Source organism: Hemiscyllium ocellatum, chromosome 1, assembly GCF_020745735.1.
Source record: "Hemiscyllium ocellatum isolate sHemOce1 chromosome 1, sHemOce1.pat.X.cur, whole genome shotgun sequence".
NCBI lineage: Eukaryota > Metazoa > Chordata > Chondrichthyes > Orectolobiformes > Hemiscylliidae > Hemiscyllium > Hemiscyllium ocellatum.
In genome coordinates this window covers 131650692-131672176 of record NC_083401.1, presented here as the reverse complement: position 1 = coordinate 131672176, position 21485 = coordinate 131650692, and the positions used below count along the sequence as shown (strand labels likewise).

The window sequence follows — 21485 nt, the reverse complement described above, 5'->3', positions numbered from 1 at the left end:
CTTCAGGACCCAGGCAGACTGGTGAAGTGGGCAGTATAATCCAAATGAAATCCAATGCAACAAAGTGAATAGGATTCTTAAGGACCTTGACAGAGTAAATATGAAGGGAATGTTTTCCCTCATGGTAGAGTCTAGGACCAGAGACATAGTCTTGGATTTAAAGAGGCTCTTATTTAAGACTGAGATGAGGAGGAACCTCTTTCCTTGGAGGGTTGGGAGTCTTTGGGAACTGCTTGCCCCATAGAGCTTTGGGGCGGACTCCTTGGGTATATTTAAGGCTGAGATAGATTCTTGATCATTAGTGGAATCAAGGGTTATGGAAAAACACAGAAAAATGGATATGAGGAATATTGGATTAGGCATGATCTGAACCATGAGGAACTGAGTAGCCTACTCCTGTTCCTATTTCTTGTGGTCTTCTAGTCTGAATCATTCATTTTGATGGGAAGAATAAGAAGAGGCAATACATTCTACTGTACAATCTTTGCAATTCTTTGAAGGTAATAGGACAGGTTGAGCAGGGTGTTAAAGCATGTGAGCATAATTGAACCTTTATAAAACATTGATCAGGCCTCAAATGGAGCATTGTCACCAAGTCTGGACAGTACACTTTAGGAAGGATGGCAATACTTTAGAGAGGATGCAAAAACATTCACTAGAATGATACTAGAAATGAATGGTTTTAGTTTAACTTGGCAAGACTAAAGAAATGGATGGTGTTATCTTTGGTGCAGAGATGGTTCAGGAGTGATTTGTTTGACCTTGTTAAGACTGTTCAAGAAGGACTTAGTCCTTGTCAAGTAGGAAAAACTCTTTCCAGTGGTAGAAGGCACAGATTTTAGATGTTTGGTAAAAGAACCAGACATAACGTGGGCGGCACGGTGGCACAGTGGTTAGCACTGCTGCCTCACAGCGCCTGTAGACCCGGGTTCAATTCCCGACTCAGGCGACTGACTGTGTGGAGTTTGCACGTTCTCCCCGTGTCTGCGTGGGTTTCCTCCGGGTGCTCCGGTTTCCTCCCACAGTCACAAAAGATGTGCGGGTCAGGTGAATTGGCCATGCTAAATTGCCCATAGTGTTAGGTAAGAGGTAAATGTAGGGGTATGGGTGGGTTGTGCTTCGGCGGGTCGGTGTGGACTTGTTGGGCCGAAGGGCCTGTTTCCACACTGTAAGTCTAATCTAATCTAAAAAAAAACATTTCTTTTATGTCGTGATTTGTTACGGCCTGATGAGTGGTGAAATTGGATTCAATATTAACTTTCAAAAGGAAATTAGATATGTTTTGTAAATGAGAAATTTGCAGGACTATGGGAAAGAACAGGGAAGTTTGACTCAAGTCCCATTCAGCATCATAATGGACTGAATGACTGCCTTCGGTGACAGTCTGTTTCAAGGAAAGCAATCTAGCTTTCCCCACTCCAGTAATTCTTTCCCCTTCTCCACTAATAGTGGCAACTCACTGTTGAGTGATATTTAGCCTCCAGGATCTCCTTCAAGTTGCTCCTAATCATGTGCTAACTCTGAAAGCAAGGTTATTCATCAGTTGAGGATTTCTGGGCCAGGTTTGAACCTGAGTGTACATCATCTCCATGGCACTTTGCAATTGGGTCCATTGGAAACCCATCACTGTAGGAATACAGAATGTAATCTCATGGACCATCTCAGTGTGAGAGTTTGAGATGGAGACTTTACCTGCCAACCTCATGACATACAAGCAGTCAAAGCTTCTATCAAAATGCTGGCTTAGGAAGAACAAGAAATAAAACCTCATATGCGTACAGTAAAGATACCATCACCTTTCTGCCTGATGAGGTGTTATAAAAAGTCTGAATAGCTCAGTGGATGACAGTGTCTCATTTTATATCAAGCAAAGATTCAAGAACATAATGAAACCATTTATCAAGCACATGCGCCTCGATACAACCTTCTCAAGAAATAACATTTCAGAAATTGTGTTTTTTTTCGATAGGGATTGGTAATGACCTTTTGAGACACTTATTCAGGTTTATCTGCGCAAACATAGATGTCAGAACTTCCTCGAGCTTTGTAGTGGTTGATGGTGTTTGACACACATTTACGTACAAAACACAAAGGATTTTGCAATTTATTCTTAAGACCTGACCGATTCTAGACACAGTGACAAAATCGAGTTTTAGATTAATAAACCAAGATGTTTGTACTGTGACTGGGCTGTCATCTATCGCTTTGGAGCCAACTTTGTCTGCCATGTTAGGGTGGTTGTTCTAAACTTTCATTTTAGTTTGACAGGTTTTATCTGTGGCTTTTACTTAGAGCATGATATTCCAGCAATTGTAATTAATTTGGAACAACTAAAGCTGCAACTCGTGTCAAAAATTGGAATCGTCAAGTGACTTGTAAATTGTGCTTTCATTTTCCTGACAATTCCAGGATTGTTCATCTGTTTGAAACATAATTTCGCATCAGATATTTTATCTTCCTATTGTCTACATTCAGGCACCATTTCCATTCTTTCCTGCAATCTAGTGATTGCAATACATATCTAGCATTCCTGATTCTTACCAGTAATGCCAGCACGTTCAGTACAGCAAATCTATACTTAGGCTCTGCATATTTGAATGGGGTTTCAGCCTGTTTCATTTTGCCAATCAGTAAATCTCATTCTCAGTAGTAGATTGATCCTGACAGATGTCTGAATATTGACCAAATTTATGCATATATAATTCTTGTTACAGCTGGAAAGCTGGTTGCAAATGCTCCTATTAGCCTTTGTTTTTATATAAATTCAGCCTGTTACAGCTCTTTTACAATTGGACTAATGAATCTCTATAGCAATAAGATTATTCAAAGCAGAGTTCAAGTGAAACTATTCATTATAAATTTTGTATGGCCAACAATGTGTCTCCTCTCTCATGTAGCTCAATAGTAAGCATCATGAATTCTGAATCAGAAGGTTAGCCATTTCAAGCTTCAGTATAGAGATGTGTGCAAACTAACTGGACTGGTATTCCCTGCAGTAATGAGAGAGTGCCATCTGTTGGAGAAGATTCTAAACTGAGAACTCCCTCTACCCCCTCAAGTGAACATAAACATCCTTTGGCAAACTTTTGAAGAAGAGCAAGGGAGTGTCACTTCTCAAGCTATTGAACAACATTCATGGTCATAGGTTTAACTGAACCCAGATTTTCTGGCTTAAAGACAGGGATGCCTCATGGCATTAACCTCATGTTACAACACATCAGTCAACCAAAATGAGACACTGTCATCCACTGAGCTAGGCAGACATTTTATAACACCACGTCAGGCAGAAAGGTGATGGTATCTTCACTGTATGCATATGGGGTTTTGTTTCTTTTTCTTTCTCAGCCAACCACCCTAACATAGCAGACAGAGTTGGCTCCAAAGCAATAGATGACAGCCCAGTCACAGTACAAACGTCTTTGTTTATTCAGCTAAAACTCGATTTTGTCATTGTGTCTAGAATCGGTCAGGTCTTAAGAATAAAATGCAAAATCCACTGAGCTAGGCAGACTTTTTATAACACCCCATCAGGCAGAAAGGTGATGGTATCTTTACTGTACGCATATGAGGCTTTATTTCTTGTTCTTCCTAAGCCAGCATTTTGATAGAAGCTTTGACTGCTTGTATGTCATGAGGTTGGCAGGTAAAGTCTCCATCTCAAACTCTCACACTGAGATGGTCCATGAGATTACATTCTGTATTCCTACAGTGATGGGTTTCCAATGGACCCAATTGCAAAGTGCCATGGAGATGATGTACACTCAGGTTCAAACCTGGCCCAGAAATCCTCAACTGATGAATAACCTTGCTTTCAGAGTTAGCACATGATTAGGAGCAACTTGAAGGAGATCCTGGAGGCTAAATATCACTCAGAAATGACAATCAGTTGCCATTATCAGGGGAGAAGGGAAAGCAACTAATGGAATGGAGAAAAATCCCTTTATACATATTCTATGTGTACGTAAAATTTGTAGATAATCCTGTGAAAATAACCAGCTTAACATCTGTAAATCCTCAGCATGGTTTGTGGGTGTTTTTTTCAGAATTCATTCATAGGATAAGTATCAGTTGCAAATCTAGCATTTATTGACCATTCTTAATTCCCCTTATCTGAGTGGCTTGCTAAGCCAGTTTGGAGACTGATTAAGGGTTTCTGTGGATCAGGGGTTGGATGCAGGCCAGTCTGGGTAAGGACAGCAGATCTTTCAACCTAATAGGCATTAGTGAGTCAGATCATTTTTCACAATACTCTGAATTCATCACTGCTGTTGCTGATACTAGCTTCTTGTTCCATAATTATTTACTGAATGTATAATCACCAACTGCCGTGGTAGATTTGAATGAATAATTTTCAGATATGTAATCGACACTCCAGCAACATGACCATTATCCAACTGATCCCTAAAATTAGAGGAAATGCAAACTAGAAAAAGGAACAGGGGAAATCAAGTTGAAGAGGTGACAGAGCTTCTGACAATATGTATGTTCTGGTTGTTAAGTTCACCTACTCATTCAAAATTAATTGCACAGCGGTGTGTGCATTCACTCTCTGGCCTTTGTGTAGAATGTTCTGAAAGTGATAGCCAACATAACAGGAGATGGACTAATGTGTAAAGCATCACTTATTTTGTTTGCGCCCTATATTCTTGAATCATCAGGAACATGGTATGAATAGGAGGATATTACAAGGGATGTGACTGTAGTTTGCAGAAGAAAAGGGTACAAAGGTATATGGTGTCTAAACAGTGCTGCTGACAGTTCCTATGTTAGTTTTGACTGCATTACATTGTGAAGTTAATAACTCAAGTACAGTTGAATCTGCGTCAGTCTCTTGTCTGAGAAAACAAAAAAAAGGTCAGTAGATGCATGGGAATACCACCACTCATGTCCTATCAAACCATGCATCATCCTGAATATTATCACAACTAATTGTTAGGAGTATTTTCTGTCTACCCTCCACTTAGTCTATTAATTAGCTATCTCATGAGAGTTCTGTCTGGGCACTTTCATTTATAACACTTGCTGTTAAACTAATTATTAATCTTGAATATCAATGACACTTGGAGAACCACTGCAATGTTTAGAAGCAGAACACTTCATACATTCATTCTTTAATTTAAAAGTAATCACTTTAGTTTGACAGTGCCTAATACAACAAAATAATTAAACTTCACAGGAGCAAACTGTGGCAATTTTTTATCCTTCATGGATACTTGCGCATTTATTGTGGAATGTGGGAGTTGCTGGAAAGGCAAGTATTTGTTGACCATTTCTAGCTGCAGTTTACAAGCTGTTTGTGAATGTCTGCCTTGAAGCGCTGCAAGCCATCTGTTATAAGTACATTTACAGCACTGTTAAGAAGTGAGTTCCAATTCAAGATGGTGCGTGGTTTGATAAGACATGAGTGGTGGTATTCCCATGTGTCTACTGACCTTGCTTTTCTAGATCTAGAGGCCATAGGTTTGGAAAGTGGCTGTAAAAGGAGGCTGCAATTCATTTGCTGCCAGTGTGCAGTGCTGCTGCAAAGAGTGACTACGGGAGTGAATGTAGCTCTGATCAAATAAGATGCTCTGTCCTGAAAGGTGGCAAACCTTTTAAGTGTTATTGGAGATGCATCCAGGAATGGGATGCGTGTGCCTTCATACTCCTATCATGTCTGTCCACTATGTATTATATACACTGGGGAGACATGAGGTGAATTAGTTGAAAGAGAATTCTTAACTTGTACCTATTCTTGTAACTTATATATTGTTGTTCCAGTTAAGTTTCTCATTAATAGTTACAGGCTGTTGATGGTAAGACAATCAGTGATAGTAATGCCATTAAATGCCAAGAAGCAATGGTTAGATTCCCTCTTGTTAGAGGTGGTTATTACCTGACATTTGTAGCAATGTGGTAAAAACAATGACTGCAGATGCTGGAAACCAGATTCTGGATTAGTGGTGCTGGAAGAGCACAGCAGTTCAGGCAGCATCCAACGAGCAGCGAAATCGTCATTTCGAGCAAAAGCCCTTCATCAGGAATAAAGGCAGAGAGACTGAAGCGTGGAGAGATAAGCTAGAGGAGGGTGGGGGTGGGGAGAAAGTAGCATGGAGCACAATAGGTGAGTGGGGGAGGGATGAAGGTGATAGGTCAGGGAGGAGAGGGTGGAGAGGATAGCTGGAAAAGGAGACAGGCAGGTCGGACAAGTCCAGACAAGGCATGGGGACAGTGCTGAGCTGGAAGTTTGGAACTAGGGTGAGGTGGGGGAAGGGGAAATGAGGAAACTGTTGAAGTCCACATTGATGCCCTGGGGTTGAAGTGTTCCGAGGCGGAAGATGGGGCGTCCTTCCTCCAGGCGTCTGGTGGTTAGGGAGCAACGGTGAAGGAGGCCCAAGACCTCCATGTCCTCGGCAGAGTGCGAGGGTGAGTTGAAATGTTGGGCCACGGGGTGATGTGGTTGATTGGTGCGGGTGTCCCAGAGATGTTCCCTAAAGTGCTCTGCTAGGAGGCTTCCAGTCTCCCCGCATCGGGAGCAATGGATACAGTAAATGATATTAGTGGATGTGCAGGTAAAACTTTGATGGATGTGGAAGGCTCCTTTAGGGCCTTGGATAGAGCTGAGGGAGGAGGTGTGGGCGTAGGTTTTACAGTTCCTCTGGTGGCACAGGAAGGTGCCAGGATGGGAGGGTGGGTTGTAGGGGGGCGTGGACCTGACCAGGTAGTCACGGGGGGAACGGTCTTTGCGGAAGGCAGAAAGGGGTGGGGAGGGAAATATATCCCTGATGGTGGGGTCTTTTTGGAGGTGGCGGAAATGTCGGCGGATGATTTGGTTTATGCGAAGGTTGGTAGGGTGGAAGGTGACCACCGGGGGATTTTGTCCTTGTTACGGTTGGAGGGATGGGGTCTGAGGGCGGAGGTACGGGATGTGGACGAGATGCGTTGGAGGGCATCTTTAACCACGTGGGAAGGGAAATTGCGGTCTCTAAAGAAGGAGGCCATCTGGTGTGTTCTGTGGTGGAACTGGTCCTCCTGGGAGCAGATACGGCAGAGGCGGAGGAATTGGGAATACAGGACGGCCTTTGACTTAACAGCCCAAGCCTGAATATTATTCTAATCCTTCTGCATATGAATACTGGATAGCATCAGTATTTGAGGAGGTGCCAACAATACTGAACACTATGCAATCTTTAGTGAACTTCACTACGGCTGACTTTATGTTTAAGGGGAAGTCACTGATGAAGCAACTGAAGGTACTTGAACGTAGGGCACTTCCCTGAGGAACTCCTACAGCGATACCCTGGGGTTGGGATGATGGCTCTGCTACAGTCATAACCAACTTCCTTCGTGCTCAGCATGACATAAACCAATTAAGCATCCCCCCTGCAATTCACATTGACTCCATTTTTGTCAGAACTCCTGAATTCTACGTTCGGTCAAATGTCGCTTTGATGTCAAGAGCAGTCACTCTCGCCTCGTAACTGAGATGACGTGTAAATTTTCATTACAATGAACATGTCAGTTTTTTCTGTTAATTTTTAAATGTAAGTTCATCAAATAAATGAGTAATGACAAATGTGACCAATTTAAGGCGCCTCAGCACTAACTGGGATAATCTCAGGTTGTAAAAAGCTTTTCTTTCTTTAATTTTTCATGGGATATGGGCGTCTCTGGCAAAGATCGCCAATCCCTGATTTCCCTGGACCTGAATGGCTTGCTACACAATCTCGCTACGTAAGAGTTAATGACAGTGGTGTGGGTGTGAAGGCACAGGTAAGGAGGTCAGATTACCTTCCCTAAAGAACATTAGTGAACTAAAATGAGTTATAGCTGTCATGGTGGTCACTATTACTGATACTAACTTTCTCTTCCTGACTTAATGATTGAATAGAAATTCTATGAGCTACCATGATGGGATTTGAACTCACATCCCCTAGCGCATTAGCCTGGGCTTCTAGTTTACTAGGCCAGTGACTACCATTACACCACTATCGCTCCCTATGAATGTACGTTCTTTCCTTCTTTAAAAAAAATCATTACAACATGAACTTAGCAGCCTAGAACTGAAGGGTTCATTTTTCATACATTTATTGATTTTGTTTTCAATGAATGTAAAGGTTACTGCAAGGCTGTACTAACTATATAAATGTTGATTCCAAAATTGATGTCTTGGCAAATGATCAGATCGATAAAATAGATTTTAATTTTAATGACTGTCATGAATGTAATTAAAGGTGCATATTATTTTGGTGTGGTATGAAGATCAAGCTGATGATATTTTAATGGAGATCTGAATGTTCTCATTTAATTCTGGCCTGACCACATCAAAACATCTCAAAGTGCTTTCACTTTTAACATAAACAGCCTTCTGGGAATAGTGGGTGGCAGGTTAACAGGGAGAAAGGGATATGGAAGGGAGTAGATGGCAAGATGTTCAAAGTTTGTGAAAAGATTTGTAGCTCGGGTGCTCGTTGTTGTGGTTTTGTTCACCGAGCTGGGAATTTGTGTTGCAGACGTTTCGTCCCCTGTCTAGGTGACATCCTCAGTGCTTGGGAGCCTCCTGTGAAGCGCTTCTGTGATCTTTCCTCCGGCATTTATAGTGATTTGAATCTGCCGCTTCTGGTTGTCAGTTCCAGCTGTCCGCTGCAGTGGTCGCTATATTGGGTCCAGGTCGATGTGCTTATTGATCGAATCTGTGGATGAGTGCCATGCCTCTAGGAATTCCCTGGCTGTTCTCTGTTTGGTTTGTCTTATAATAGTAGTGTTGGCCCAGTCGAACTCATGTTGCTTGTCATATTTCGACTGAGACAACACTACCATTATAGGACAAGCCAAACAGAGAACAGCTAGGGAATTCCTAGAGGCATGGCACTCATCCACTGATTCAATCAATAAGCACATCGACCTGGACCCAATATATCGACCACTGCACCGGACAGCTGGAACTGACAACCGGAAGCGGCAGAGACAAACCATTACAAATGCCGGAGGAAAGATCACAGAAGCACTTCACAGGAGGCTCCCAAGCACTGAGGATGTCACCTAGACAGGGGATGAAACGTCTGCAACACAAATTCCCAGCTCGTCGAACAGAACCACAACAACAGATGGCAAGATGAGATGGAGTTTGGAGTGGAATATGAAGGGCCCAGCAATGACCCCAAAACCTTGCTCCTTCTGGTCCCTGGAAAATAATTGAATGTTAACCAAAATTGTATGCCTTCCCCAGCAGCCTGCTGCTGTCCCTTTCAATAGCTGATGATTTGATTGTTTCATGTCCAACATAACCAGAAATGGCATCCACACCATGTGCTCCATTCATTTAAACTTGTTCAAATCCGACAACTAGCACCAGACTCGATTGGCATTCTGAAACTATCTTCCATCCAGGCGTACTTTCAGGCAACGAACCTAGTACTGAATTTAACCCGAAAACCAGCAGAGTATCTTTTTCAGGGAGTTTCATGGTGGGCTTCTCTTTGTGAGTTAGAACCTGTCAACTCGTGGAAATCTCTGCAACCTGGCTCATTTTGTCTACACAGCAATTCTATGGCACTATTTTATGTCCGCCTGTGGTGGGGCACCCAATGTAGTTATCATATTAAAGCTCAGTTATGTACAGGATCAATCCTTGCCAGTCATAAATAGCCCTTCACAGTACAGGTACTGGGGGGGACATTAAACAAAAACTGCTTCTGAGAGCATAGAGGAGGCATGGGTGACAATTTACTGGAAATAGAATCTTATATCCATAAAGCTTTTGCTATCCTGTATCATCAACTATATCTGATCATCCCCATCCTTCCACCTCTTGACATTCATTGCACAGGCTCCAGGATAGCTGTGACCATACCCTCCCACCCCCAATCCCACCCCCACCCCAGACTGGCTTGAATGGCACTCTCGATCAATGCCCGACTGTACCCTGAACGAACTTCATGCAGATCCCCGATTGAAGATCTGGGGACCCTCTGAAGGCCTGCTGAGGTCCACTGCCCATGGAGTGAGATGAAGGCTCTGTCCCTGGTTGCTTCAAGTGGTCAGCTGACTGTTCACAAGGCCATGGAATGACAGAGTTTGCCGCCATTGACTGACTGTACCCAGTGCCCCTCCTCCCCTTTGACTGTGAGACAGAGCCATTTGGTTGATGCATGTGTTTGCTGTGTGGGTTGCTGGCACATAGAGCAGTGCTTGTGAGGGTGATGTCTCATTCAGTGACATGTTCAACTGGCGTTTGACAAATGAGGTACCACAAAGGCATGGTATATAGCTAATGGGGCGAGTCTGGGGGCAATCACACAAGAAAACTGTTTAGGCCTCCGAGAGAAACCTTCCATGAAACCCACTTGTTACTCTCTCAGCAAAGCTCAACAAGTCCTCAGGGTCATAAACTGCTCACTTCTGCTTTCGTCCACTCAATCTTGCTTTGGGTGGAGGAGAGAGAGTGACCATCATGTGCCAGGAATGCACTGACAATGTAGATACAAACAGATTCTATGTATCAGGGCTGAACAGCATTTCTTGCATTCCAATATATTGTTTACTAAATAAGCATTGAATTCTTTTGGTTGTTATTTCACCAGTAAACTAGCACCATGTAGCGTTGAGCAACAGTGAGGGTATTTTCTATTTATTCTCAACGCTGTTTGGGAGAGTGGGCGATTTTGAACTTGGGTCAGAATGGGCATGTCATTGGCATCGTGCCTGCAGCACACGCCCAAGAGCAAAGTCAGAGGATCCAAAGAGTTTTCAGGCTGGGGACTGATTTGAATCTTGCAGGCGAGCATGCTGTACACTGCTGTAGCTTGCAGGTCTCAGCCAGTGGAAACGTGTCCAGTTTCTGCAGTCAGCCAGCCAACAGGTAAAATATATTGGGAAAGGAGCAGGGTAGGGTTTGCAGATCCATGGGGTTGGTGGGGCTGCTGGTATGGGAGAGCTCAGAAGGGGCTGGCAGTGGCGAGTTGACTTTTTATGCGCAGCTCAAAGCAACAGTTGTGCTCTTCCTGCTGACCACACAGAAGTCTTAACAAAAGATGCAGGTACCTCTGTTCCTGACCAGTCAACTGGCAGTGGACAAAAATTCCTCCCCACCCTTAAAACATACGACCTGCCTGGGGGTTATCTCCTCATCACTATTTTGCTGCACTTTAGCTTCACATTATTAAGACGACACATGATCGTTCAGTTACCTTTCTCCAGATTCTACTGTCGTTTCTTTCATCCAGCAACAGAGGTATGTGCCTTGCATTTTGTGAAAAATAATACCAAACATTTGTTTCATTGAGTGAAACTAAATTGTTATTCATGTGCGATCCAGTTATACTTCAGCCTGAGAAAACTCCATTTGAACCATTCACCACGCCTTCATGTTCACTGTGTGGGTTCCACTTCATTAAAGAATTGGACTTATGATCAATTATTTCTCCCCCGCTTAATGATAAATGGGCTGTTTTGACAGAATACCTTGTGGTGCGAAGCAATAGAATGTCTAAGGCTTGGAAATCACACATTATAGATTCTGATTGTCTGTCTGCTGCAGACTGGAATAGACCCATAAATGCCTGATGCTGCATGAAGTGATGCAGCATTAGACTCCTTGCAAGATAAAATATAAGTTAAAAATTATTATATGCGATAGGAATCATTTGAAATAACCTGCAAGTGGCAGATTTAACAATCCTCCTCCATATAGGGAGTCTTGCATAAAAGATTACAGACTCTTTTCCTCCCACATCTGAATTACAACCTCCCATATTTCTGGTCTGTGTGAGTACATCAAGCTTCTCCCCTGCATTCATTGGTGACACTGAGCTGTGCCTTGTGGCCATTGTGAAAGTAGCTCCAGTAAGGTAGGCAGAACGCTCCAGACCGGCTGCTTCCTTCCTTACCATTTTCATCTTTCTTTCTTTTATTCTTGCTTCTTTTCTTCATCTTCTTCCTGTCGGAGAAGGCAACATCTCAGAGAAGGGCAGCTAGAGTGGGATTCTTGGTGAGGCAGCGGCCTGGCCTGGCAGTGGAGCCGGGGACTCCTAGTCACAGTCAGCCCCAGGGCATGAACTCTGGTGAGACTGCAGCAGCATGGTATGTCTAGAGCAGGGATTCCTGACATCAATGAGGAGGCAGTAGGAACCGGGGGCTCCTGGTTGAGATCACAGTTGGCCCAGAGCTGGGGACTCCTGGTTGAGATTGGGGTAGGCCCAGAGCTGGAGACTCCTGATGGAGATCACGGTTAGCCCTGAGCTGGAGACTCCTGGTGGAGATCATGGTAGGCCCAGAACTAGGGACTCCCGGTGGAGATCGCGGTCGGCCTGAAGCTGGGGACTCCTGGTGGAGATCGTGGTAGGCCTGGAGCTGGGGACTCCTGGTTGAGATTGGGATATGCCCAGAGCTGGGGACCCCTGATGGAGATCACGGTAGGCCTGGAGACGGGGACCCCTGCTGGAGATCGCAGTAGGCCTGGAGCTGGGACTCCTGGTTACCGGTGAGACAGGTGGTGAGTGTTCAACACGGGACCTGGCAAAGGCAGCAAGGAAGCCCCAGCAGCCAAGAGGTGGTGCCTGAAGAGTGGCAGCTTCTATGTTGGTGGGTCTGACACAGGCAACAGCGAGCTGTTGGAAGAGGGATGGCACCACAGGTGTCGTGTTGCTGGTGAGCCTGCTCAGGACTCATGGTGTAGGCGGCAGAACAAAGATAATCTCTCTTTCAGTTATTCTCAAGCTATTCAAAATGTTGCCAGATTATGGCGACAGTTGGAGCATTTTAATGTATTTTACTAGATTATTCACTGTAAAATACATGTGACAACAAATTGTTCCATTCAATTTTAATCACCTTTAACCAAGTTAGTGTTACTGAAGCTATATATTATATATGAGCCACTTAAACTGAAAATATCTCACTTCCTGCCCATGCAATGTTGATCTTCCAGCTAACTCCTGTACAGGACGGCTTTTAACCAACCCTTGTGAATTCGTCATAGATCTTTGACATGAATGGAAGGCCTTCTGAAGAAAGGCTAGGCAGGCGATCCTCTGGAGGTTAGAAGAGTCAGAGGTGACCTATGTTTCTAATAAGATCTTGAGAGGACTTGAACGGGTGGATTTCAAAGGAAGTTTCCTCTCATGAGAGGACATAGAATTAGGCGTTGTTGTTTAAAAATAAGCGGTCATCCATTTAAAGAGATGAGGAAACTGTTTTCTTTCTGTCTGAGGTTTGAGAGTCTTTGGAATTCAAAAGGCGGTGCATGCAGATTTGTTGAATAATTTAATGCAGTAGTAGATAGATTCTTGATTACCAAGAGGATAAAAGATTGTCAGGGATATGAAGGAATGCAAAGTTGAAGTTAAAATCAAATAAAGCATGATCTTACTGTAAAGCAGAGAAAGCTCAAAAGGCCAAATGGCCTATTCTTGTTCAAAATATGCCTATTTATTTATTCTTTCATGGGATGTGTGCATTTATTGCCCTTGAAAAGTGATATTGCAGCCTTGAATTGCTGAAGTCTGTGTGATGTAAATACAATGTACACTAATACTTCAAATTGAACTTCTCAATTTAACTTTCATTTTGCAGCGATTTGATTTGCACCCCAGTAAATTCCAGTCGTTTGCTTATTGAAAAGTGAAAGGTTAACCACTAGGTCTGAGTGCGGTTTCATGGACTCTCTCAAGGCTTAAATTTCCTGGGCCTTTCACTTACTTGCATGGAAGTGTCCCTTCATGTTTCCTCCAATAGTCACTCAATCGCAGACTTCCAGTTCAGCACCAGGATTGTTAATGTCTTAAGCTTAGCTACCATTACAGAAGTTTCCTGGTTCTGACACACTCTAACTCTGTCTCTCCTCAGTTTGGAAATCCCTAGAACTCTTCCTCACTCTTAGAAGTCCTTCAATTAACAAGAGATGTAAAGTCACTTAGCCAGCACACAGAATTTCAATTTAATTCTGTTTCAAAGAAATGGTTCCACCGCTTGGCTTGCTCCAACTCTAACAACTAAAACCCAGAGACCAGAACCACACCGAGTGCCCTACATACCTTTATAATTAAGTTTTGTTTGCTCTTTTCTCCTCAATGCTATCTCCCAGGCAGTTTGGTTGCATAATCATTTATTGGCAACCAGCTGCTCTGCTAAAAATTATCAACTTGAGAAACCTAATTCTTAAAGGCATCAGCACCACTATATAAATTCAGTTGTTCTTTTCCTCCAAAGGGAACATGGGCCATTGCAATAAAGAAAAACTTCTCTCTGGGGAATTAATCAATAACCAGAAAGACATAGATTTTTCATCATTGGCAAAAGATCAAGTGAGATGAAGACAAAGATGTTTTCACTTGAAGACTTTTTTAGCATGTGGAATGCTCTACTTGAAAAGCTAGTAGGAACTGATTTGAAGAAATAAGTTTCAGAGTTGTCAGGTGCTTGAGACTGAAGAACTTAGAGGATTACAGACTGGGAATTGGGAGTGCAGGACTGATTATGAATGTTTTCCATTGAGAACACAGCCATCATATGTTGTGATACGCTATGAATGCATTACCAACCACATTAGTGGTACCAACTTAGTTAGTGAACTTCATAGAATGTTACAGTAGAGAGACCCTTTGGCCCATTGCACCTCTGACAGCTCTTTGCAAATCCTATTCAATTAGTCTCTTTTCTGCTTTTCTCCCCCATGTCCCTGAAAGTGTTTCTTTCCTCTATCGTGCTGAAGTATACAAGGTAAAAGTGCGAGCTGCCTTATCTAAGATCAGCCAACTCAGCACAGGCTAAGGCCTAGGTTTTCTACATTTGCAGCAGCAAAGTGCTGATGTAAGACCAGCTCCTGTTATCCTCCCATGTCCCTGAGGGAGGCCGACAAGCTCTGAACAGCATTCCCTTGCTGCTGAGAGGCAGCTTGTTGCTGTCACTGAAGCGCACAGTGCAACCATTGCTGAGGTGACCCTGCCAGTGTGGCACCTACACGGACAGTGTGAAAGGGCTGCCAGTGGTCTAAAGGAAGAAACATGTTTTATTAGCTCCGCATTGAAAATGCTAGTCAGCAGTGCCAGCACTGTGACATGCCATGATGGGGTGGCATCATGCCATCTCACTGTGCTGTGACTGATTTTGTTAGCAACTTAGCTTTGAATCCGTTGTTGTCCGCAAGCTAGTAATTTAACTGGGTAATTGGAGTCTGGCGCAGGGTGGAGCCAGCTGCTCGCATACAGGGTGGCACAGAATAGTGCCTCTTGAGGAAAGACATTAAAACAAGGGTAGGAAATAGAAAACAAATTCCATGACAGAAAGCCCTCATGATTAATAGTGCCAAGAAATTGAACAGCTCTTTGTTTCTGTGGCCAAGATGGAAAGTGTGACGCCTGCTTCCTTTATGCCTTGCAATGGCAGGAAAAGCATGCATGTGAAAAAGATATTCAATCCAGACATGGCTGACCATTCAGCCAACCAACTGGATAGCAATTAGTGCTGGCTCTGTGGAGGAAAGACCATCTGCTACCATTTGGCATGTCTTAGCCAGTGGTGCATAGAGTGTGTTATTGTCTCCTCACTCAGCAAGTGCACTTGGCAGTTGTCCATGAGGTCTTGATGTCTGCACAAAAGGAAAATAAAGGACACGGGTTGATTTAATTTTGAAGCATTTGTGCAGATTGCTAAAACTGATCTTTCATCACTTTGAGGGTTCTGCAGTCTGCAGTATTAATAGCTTCCCGATGCAGTTTCAACAAAGTAAATGAAAAGTAGTTGCAGTATTGGTGAGCATAACAAGGAAAACTGATATTAGGATAAAGAATATTAAGTGGATAAATTCGTTTCCTAAGTAAATAGATTTCTCAGTGTGCTTCGGCAGGATGCAGTCAGATGTGGTTTGTGCCTGCTGTGAGTTGCTGTTTAGCAACGTTCATCATCTCTGCTGTACATAGTAGACAGCAATTGGGCAGCTGCCTGACTGAATATTGAACAGCATGATGCAGTAAAGAATTACCAGTTAACATTGGAGCAAGATCTTAACTTTCCACAATTTTGCCACCAAGTTCAGAACATGTCCTCCATCTTCAATAATACCAAAGATAGTAGCAGGTCAGAAAATCAGCCTCTTAGATCAGACTAGTGAACTGTGCACTCTATATATCGCCCTGTCTGTCTGCCTCTGGAGACCTACTGACTTTTAAATATGATTTTTCATATCTGTCTTCTACTCTGTAAAAGTCCTTTTCCTTTCAACTTATTATTTTTAACATTTTTTTCCAAGATTTTTCTTCACTATCCATTCTCTGTAAGATGTCTCCATAACCTAGCCCTCAGGGTATGTAATCAGTGTTGACTCCGTCAGCAAGGCCAGGCTGGATAGACTTGGTCAAAAATACTATTTCACTTACTACCTGATTCGTGCTCCAACTCTTTTCACCTGCCAACTAGGACTTTTTTCTAAAAAGATGCTTTAGGTAAAATTTGTAGAAGGACATTTTAAGATCATTCAAGTTGGTGTTAAATAAATGCAGAGCAAGTCCAGAATGTGGTACTTCAGGTTCACCAAATTTACTAATACAGCTTACGTAGACAATGTTCATGTAATGCCAAATATAAACCCGAGAGGTTTTACACTGTTTCCAACCCCTTTGTGTGCGGTGGTTGAAGGGACATAGTCAGTGACCTTTCTCCATTGTGCCTTTTGTAGCAGCTGATTCAAGCTTGAACGATCATAAGCTATCAGAGCACAATTAGGCCATTTGGTCCATTGAGTCTGTTCTACCATTTGATCATGGTTGATGTGTTTCTCAACCCCATTTCTCCTGCCTTTTCCCCATAACCTTGATCCCCTTACTAATCACGACCCTGTCTAGCTCTGTCTTAAATACACTCAGTGACTTGGCCTCCATAACCTTCTGCAGCAGTGAGTTCCACAGATTCACCACCCCCGGCTGAAAAAAATCCCCTGTCATTTCTGTTCCAAGTAGTCATCACTTCACTCTGAGACTGTGCTCTCAGATCCTAGTCTCTCCTAGAAGTGGAAACATCTTCTCCACATCCACTCTATCCAGGCCTCTCAGTATTCTGTAATTTCAGTCAGATCCATCTCATCCATCTAAATTCCAGTGAGTGTAGACCCAGAGTCATCAATCACTCCTCATATTACAAGCCCTTCAAACCCAGGATCATTCTTGTAAACCTCCTCCAGACCCTCTCCAATGCCAGCAGAGACTTTCTTAAATCAGGACCCAAAACTGCGTATAATATTCTAATGCAGTCAGACCAGAGCCTTACACAGCCTCAGCAGTACATCCCTGCTCTTATTTTCTAGCTGCCTTGGAATGAAAGCTAACATCACATTTGCCTTCCTAACTGCCAACTGAACTTACATGTTAACTTTAAGAGGATCCTGAACCAGGATTCCTAAGTCCCTTTGTGCTTCACATTTCCCCATTTAGAAAAAGTCTACTCCTCTATTCTTCCTACCAAAGCGCATAACCTCACATTTTCTCACATTGTATTTCATCTGCCACTTCTTTGCCCACTCTCCTAGCCTGACCAAATCCTTCTGCAGCCCCCTTGCTCCCTCTACACTAACTGTCGCTCCATCTAGTATTATGTCATTTGCATCCAGATTATTAATGCATAATGTGAATAGTTGTGGTCCCAACACAGACCTTTGAAGAACTCCACTGGTCACTGACTGACATCCTGAAAAGAAACCCTTTATCCCCACTCTTTGCCTTTTGCTAGTCAGCTAATCCTTTATCTATGCTAGTGCCTTGACCCTAACACTATGGGCTCTTCTCTTATTTAGCAGCCTCCTGTGTGGCACTTTGTCAGTGGCTTTCTGGGAATCCAAATAGATCACATCCACTGGCTCTCCTTTTTCTAACTTGTGTGTTACCTCATCAAAGAGTTCTAACAAATTTATCAGGCAAGGGACCTCCCCTTGACGAAGCCATGCTGAGTCAGCCCTATTTTACCATACACTTCCAAGTACACTGTAATCTCATCCTTAACAACGGACTCTAAGGTCTTTACTATTGACTAAGGCCTATAATTTCCAATCTTCTGCATCTTTCCCTTCTTAACGAAGGTGTTACATTCATCGTATTCCAGTCATCTGGGGTCCTCCCTGACTTCCGTGATTCCTGAAAGATCACCATCAATGCTTCTACAATCTTCTCAGGTGTCTCTTTCAGAACTCTGAGGTGTAGTCCATCCAGTCCAGGTGATTTATCCACCTTCAGATCTTTCAGCTTCCCGAACACCTTCTCCTTTGTGATGGTCACTGTATTCACCTTTGCCCCCTGATTCTCTGAAAGTTCTGGTATGCTGCTGTTGTCTTCCACTGTGAAAACTGATGCAAAATGCCTATTCAGTTTCTCTGTTATTTCTTTGTTCCCCTTTGCTACTTCTCCAGCTTCATTTTCCTGCAGTCCAATGTCTACTCTTGCCTCTCACTTTTTAGATGTCTAAATAAACTCTTGCAATCTTCTTTTACATTACTAGCGAGCTTGCCCTCAAAATTCATCTTCTCCCCCTTTTATTGCTTTTTCAGTTGTCCTCTGCTGATTTTTAAAGGCTTCCCAATCCTTTGGCTTCCTACTAATCTTCACTGCATTGTGTACTTTTTCACTTTTTTTGTTGTCCCTGACTTCCCTTGTCAGCCACGGTTACCTCATCCCTCGTGTGTTGTTACCTCCTTGCATTGAAGTTCTGTTGGACCTCCCGAATTCCTCCCAGAGACTCTTGCCATTTGCTGCTCCACTGTCTTCCCAGCTTGGCTCCACTTCCAATACTCTCTGGCCTGTTCCTCCCTCATGTCTTTGCAGTTAGCTTTACTCGGCTATAATACCATTACATCTGAATCTAGCTTCATCCTCTTAAACCACAGAGTGAATTCTATTATATCATAGTCACTGCCCCTTAGGGGGACCTTCACCTTAAGCTCCCTGATCAGGTCTCTCTCAGTGCACATGAGCAAATCCAGAACTGCTTGTTGCCTAGTGGGCTCTACCACATGCTGCTCCAAAAAAAATCTTGTCAACATTTCACAATTTCCTTCTCTTGGGATCTGCTACCAACCTGATCTTCCCAGTCCCTCTGCATACTGAAATCCCACGTGATTATTGCAATAGTGCCTTGCTTACATGCCTTTTGTGTCTCTTGATTTATTGTCTACCTCACATCCTGACTGTTGCTGTATGCAACTCCCACTGGGCTATTTTCTCCCCTGTGATTCCTCAGATGTATAGATCCTATGCCCACTGCCTCAGCATGCAGTCTTGGACCTTGAAATACACCAATCTGCAGCTTTCTTTATCAGTAGCTGTCTGCTCTGGCAGAACAAGAAATGCCATTCACTGAGTTGATGCTCCTCCACTAGAAGCTGATATTTATTTTGCTCTGCAGCACTGGAGGCAGCCTGGAGTGTGTTGTTCCTGTACTATAGAGTTGGGAGAACCTTGATAGAAACATTCTGCACCAGGTCTGTTTTGCAAGCGCGTGGTGACAAAGGTTTCTTCCCCACTGCAGCCACCACAAGTAAAATGTGTGGAGGGGATACGAGTCCTTGAGCGTGGGAAGGATCTAGAAGGAAAGGCCTTTCTCAGCACTGCTTTGCCTTTGTTGCTTGTTGGGGCGTTCTGCTGAATGGATTTTAACAGGAGACCATCAGACAAGATCTCCCATCTTCTTTTCCCACAGCGCCTCATTGAACTTAAGTACAAAGCACTGTCTGGTGGAATTTTGAACAGCGCGTTTGCCTGACAAACATTTCTGTGAGCGACAGTGATGTCATACAGACCAAAACATGCATTCCCCCACAGCAACATGGCTGAACCCATCCTACATAAGACCAGGGATAAGGCCTTCCTCTCCACAAGGTCCAGTGGCAAAGGATAAACCAGGAAACTATCTCATTGCATATTTTTATGTGCCTTTATTTACAGCAATGCATTTTACAGATATTAACTTCCTAAACTCAAACCCCAATTCCAGTCTATTCCTTTCTTTTGGAGCCCAAGTGAAAACTTAGTTAGTGCTTCCAATTGACCACCATTACAGCCCAACTAATTTTGAGGACCTGTGACTCAGAAGATTACCCACTGAGTTGAGAGTCATAGAGTCATAGAGACGTACAGCATGGAAACAGACCCTTTGGTCCAACCCGTCCATGCAGACCACCTGCCAGCACCTGGCCCATATCACTCCAAACCCTTCCTATTCATATACCCATCCAAATGCCTCTTAAATGTTGCAGTTGTACCATCTTCCACCACTTCCTCTGGCAGCTCATTCTATACACGTACCACCCTCTGCGTGAAAAAGTTGCCCCTGAGGTCTCTTTTATATCTTTCCCCTCTCACCCTAAACCTAAGCCCTCTAGTTCTGGACTTCCACAGCCCCAGAAAAGACTTTGCCTATTTACCCTATTCATGCCCCTCATAATTTTATAAACCACTATAAGGTCACCCCTCAGCCTCTGACTCTCCAGGGAAAACAGCCCCAGCCTGTCCAGCCTCTCCTTGTAGCTCACATCCTCCAACTCTGGCAACATCCTTGTAAATCTTTTCTGAACCTTTTCAAGTTTCACAACATCCTTCCGATAGGAAGGAGACCAGAATTGCACGCAATATTCCAACAGTGGCCTAACCAATGTCCTGAATAGCCACAACATGACCTCCCAGCTCCTGTACTCAATACTCTGAGCAATAAAGGAAAGCATACAAAATGCCTTCTTCACTATCCTATCTATCTGCAACTCCACTTTTAAGGAGCTATGAACTTGCACTCCAAGGTCTCTTTGCTCAGCAACACTCCCTAGGACCTTACCATTAAGTGTATAAGTCCTGCTAATATTTGCTTTCCCAAAATGCAGCACCTCACATTTATCTGAATTAAACTCCGTCTGCCACTTCTCAGCCCATTGGCCCATCTGGTCAAGATCCTGTTGTAATCTGAGGTAACCATCTTCGCTGTCCACTACATCTCCAATTTTGGTGTCATCTGCAAACTTACTAACTGTACCTCTTACTCTCGCATCCAACTCATTTATGTAAATGACAAAAAGTAGTGGACACAGCACCGATCCTTATGGCACTCCACTGGTCACAGGCCTCCAGTCCGAAAAACAACCCTCCACCACCACCCTCTGTCTTCTACCTTTGCACTAGTTCTGTATCCAAATGGCTAGTTCTTCCTGTATTCCATGAGATCTAAACTTGTTAATCAGTCTCCCATGGGGAATCTTGTCGAATGCCTTACTGAAGTCCATATAGATCTCATCTACTGCTCTGCCCTCATCAGTCCTCTTTGTTACTTCTTCAAAAAACTCAATCAAGTTTGTGAGACATGATTTCCCATGCACAAAGCCATGTTGACTATCCCTAATCAATCCTTCCCTTTCCAAATACGTATACATCCTGTCCCTCAGGAGTCTCTCTAACAACTTGCCCACCACCAAGGTCAGCCTCACTGGTCTATAGTTCCCTGGCTTGTCTTTACTGCCCTTCTTAAACAGTGGCACCACGTTT

At 43.4% G+C, this 21485-nt stretch overlaps 1 protein-coding gene across 3 annotated transcripts in view; it reads left to right on the top strand.

Moving 5' to 3' along the window:
- The window catches only part of arhgap24 (Rho GTPase activating protein 24), a 452465-nt gene that overhangs the window by 236552 nt on the left and 194428 nt on the right, over window positions 1–21485 (top strand). The window lies entirely within an intron of this gene.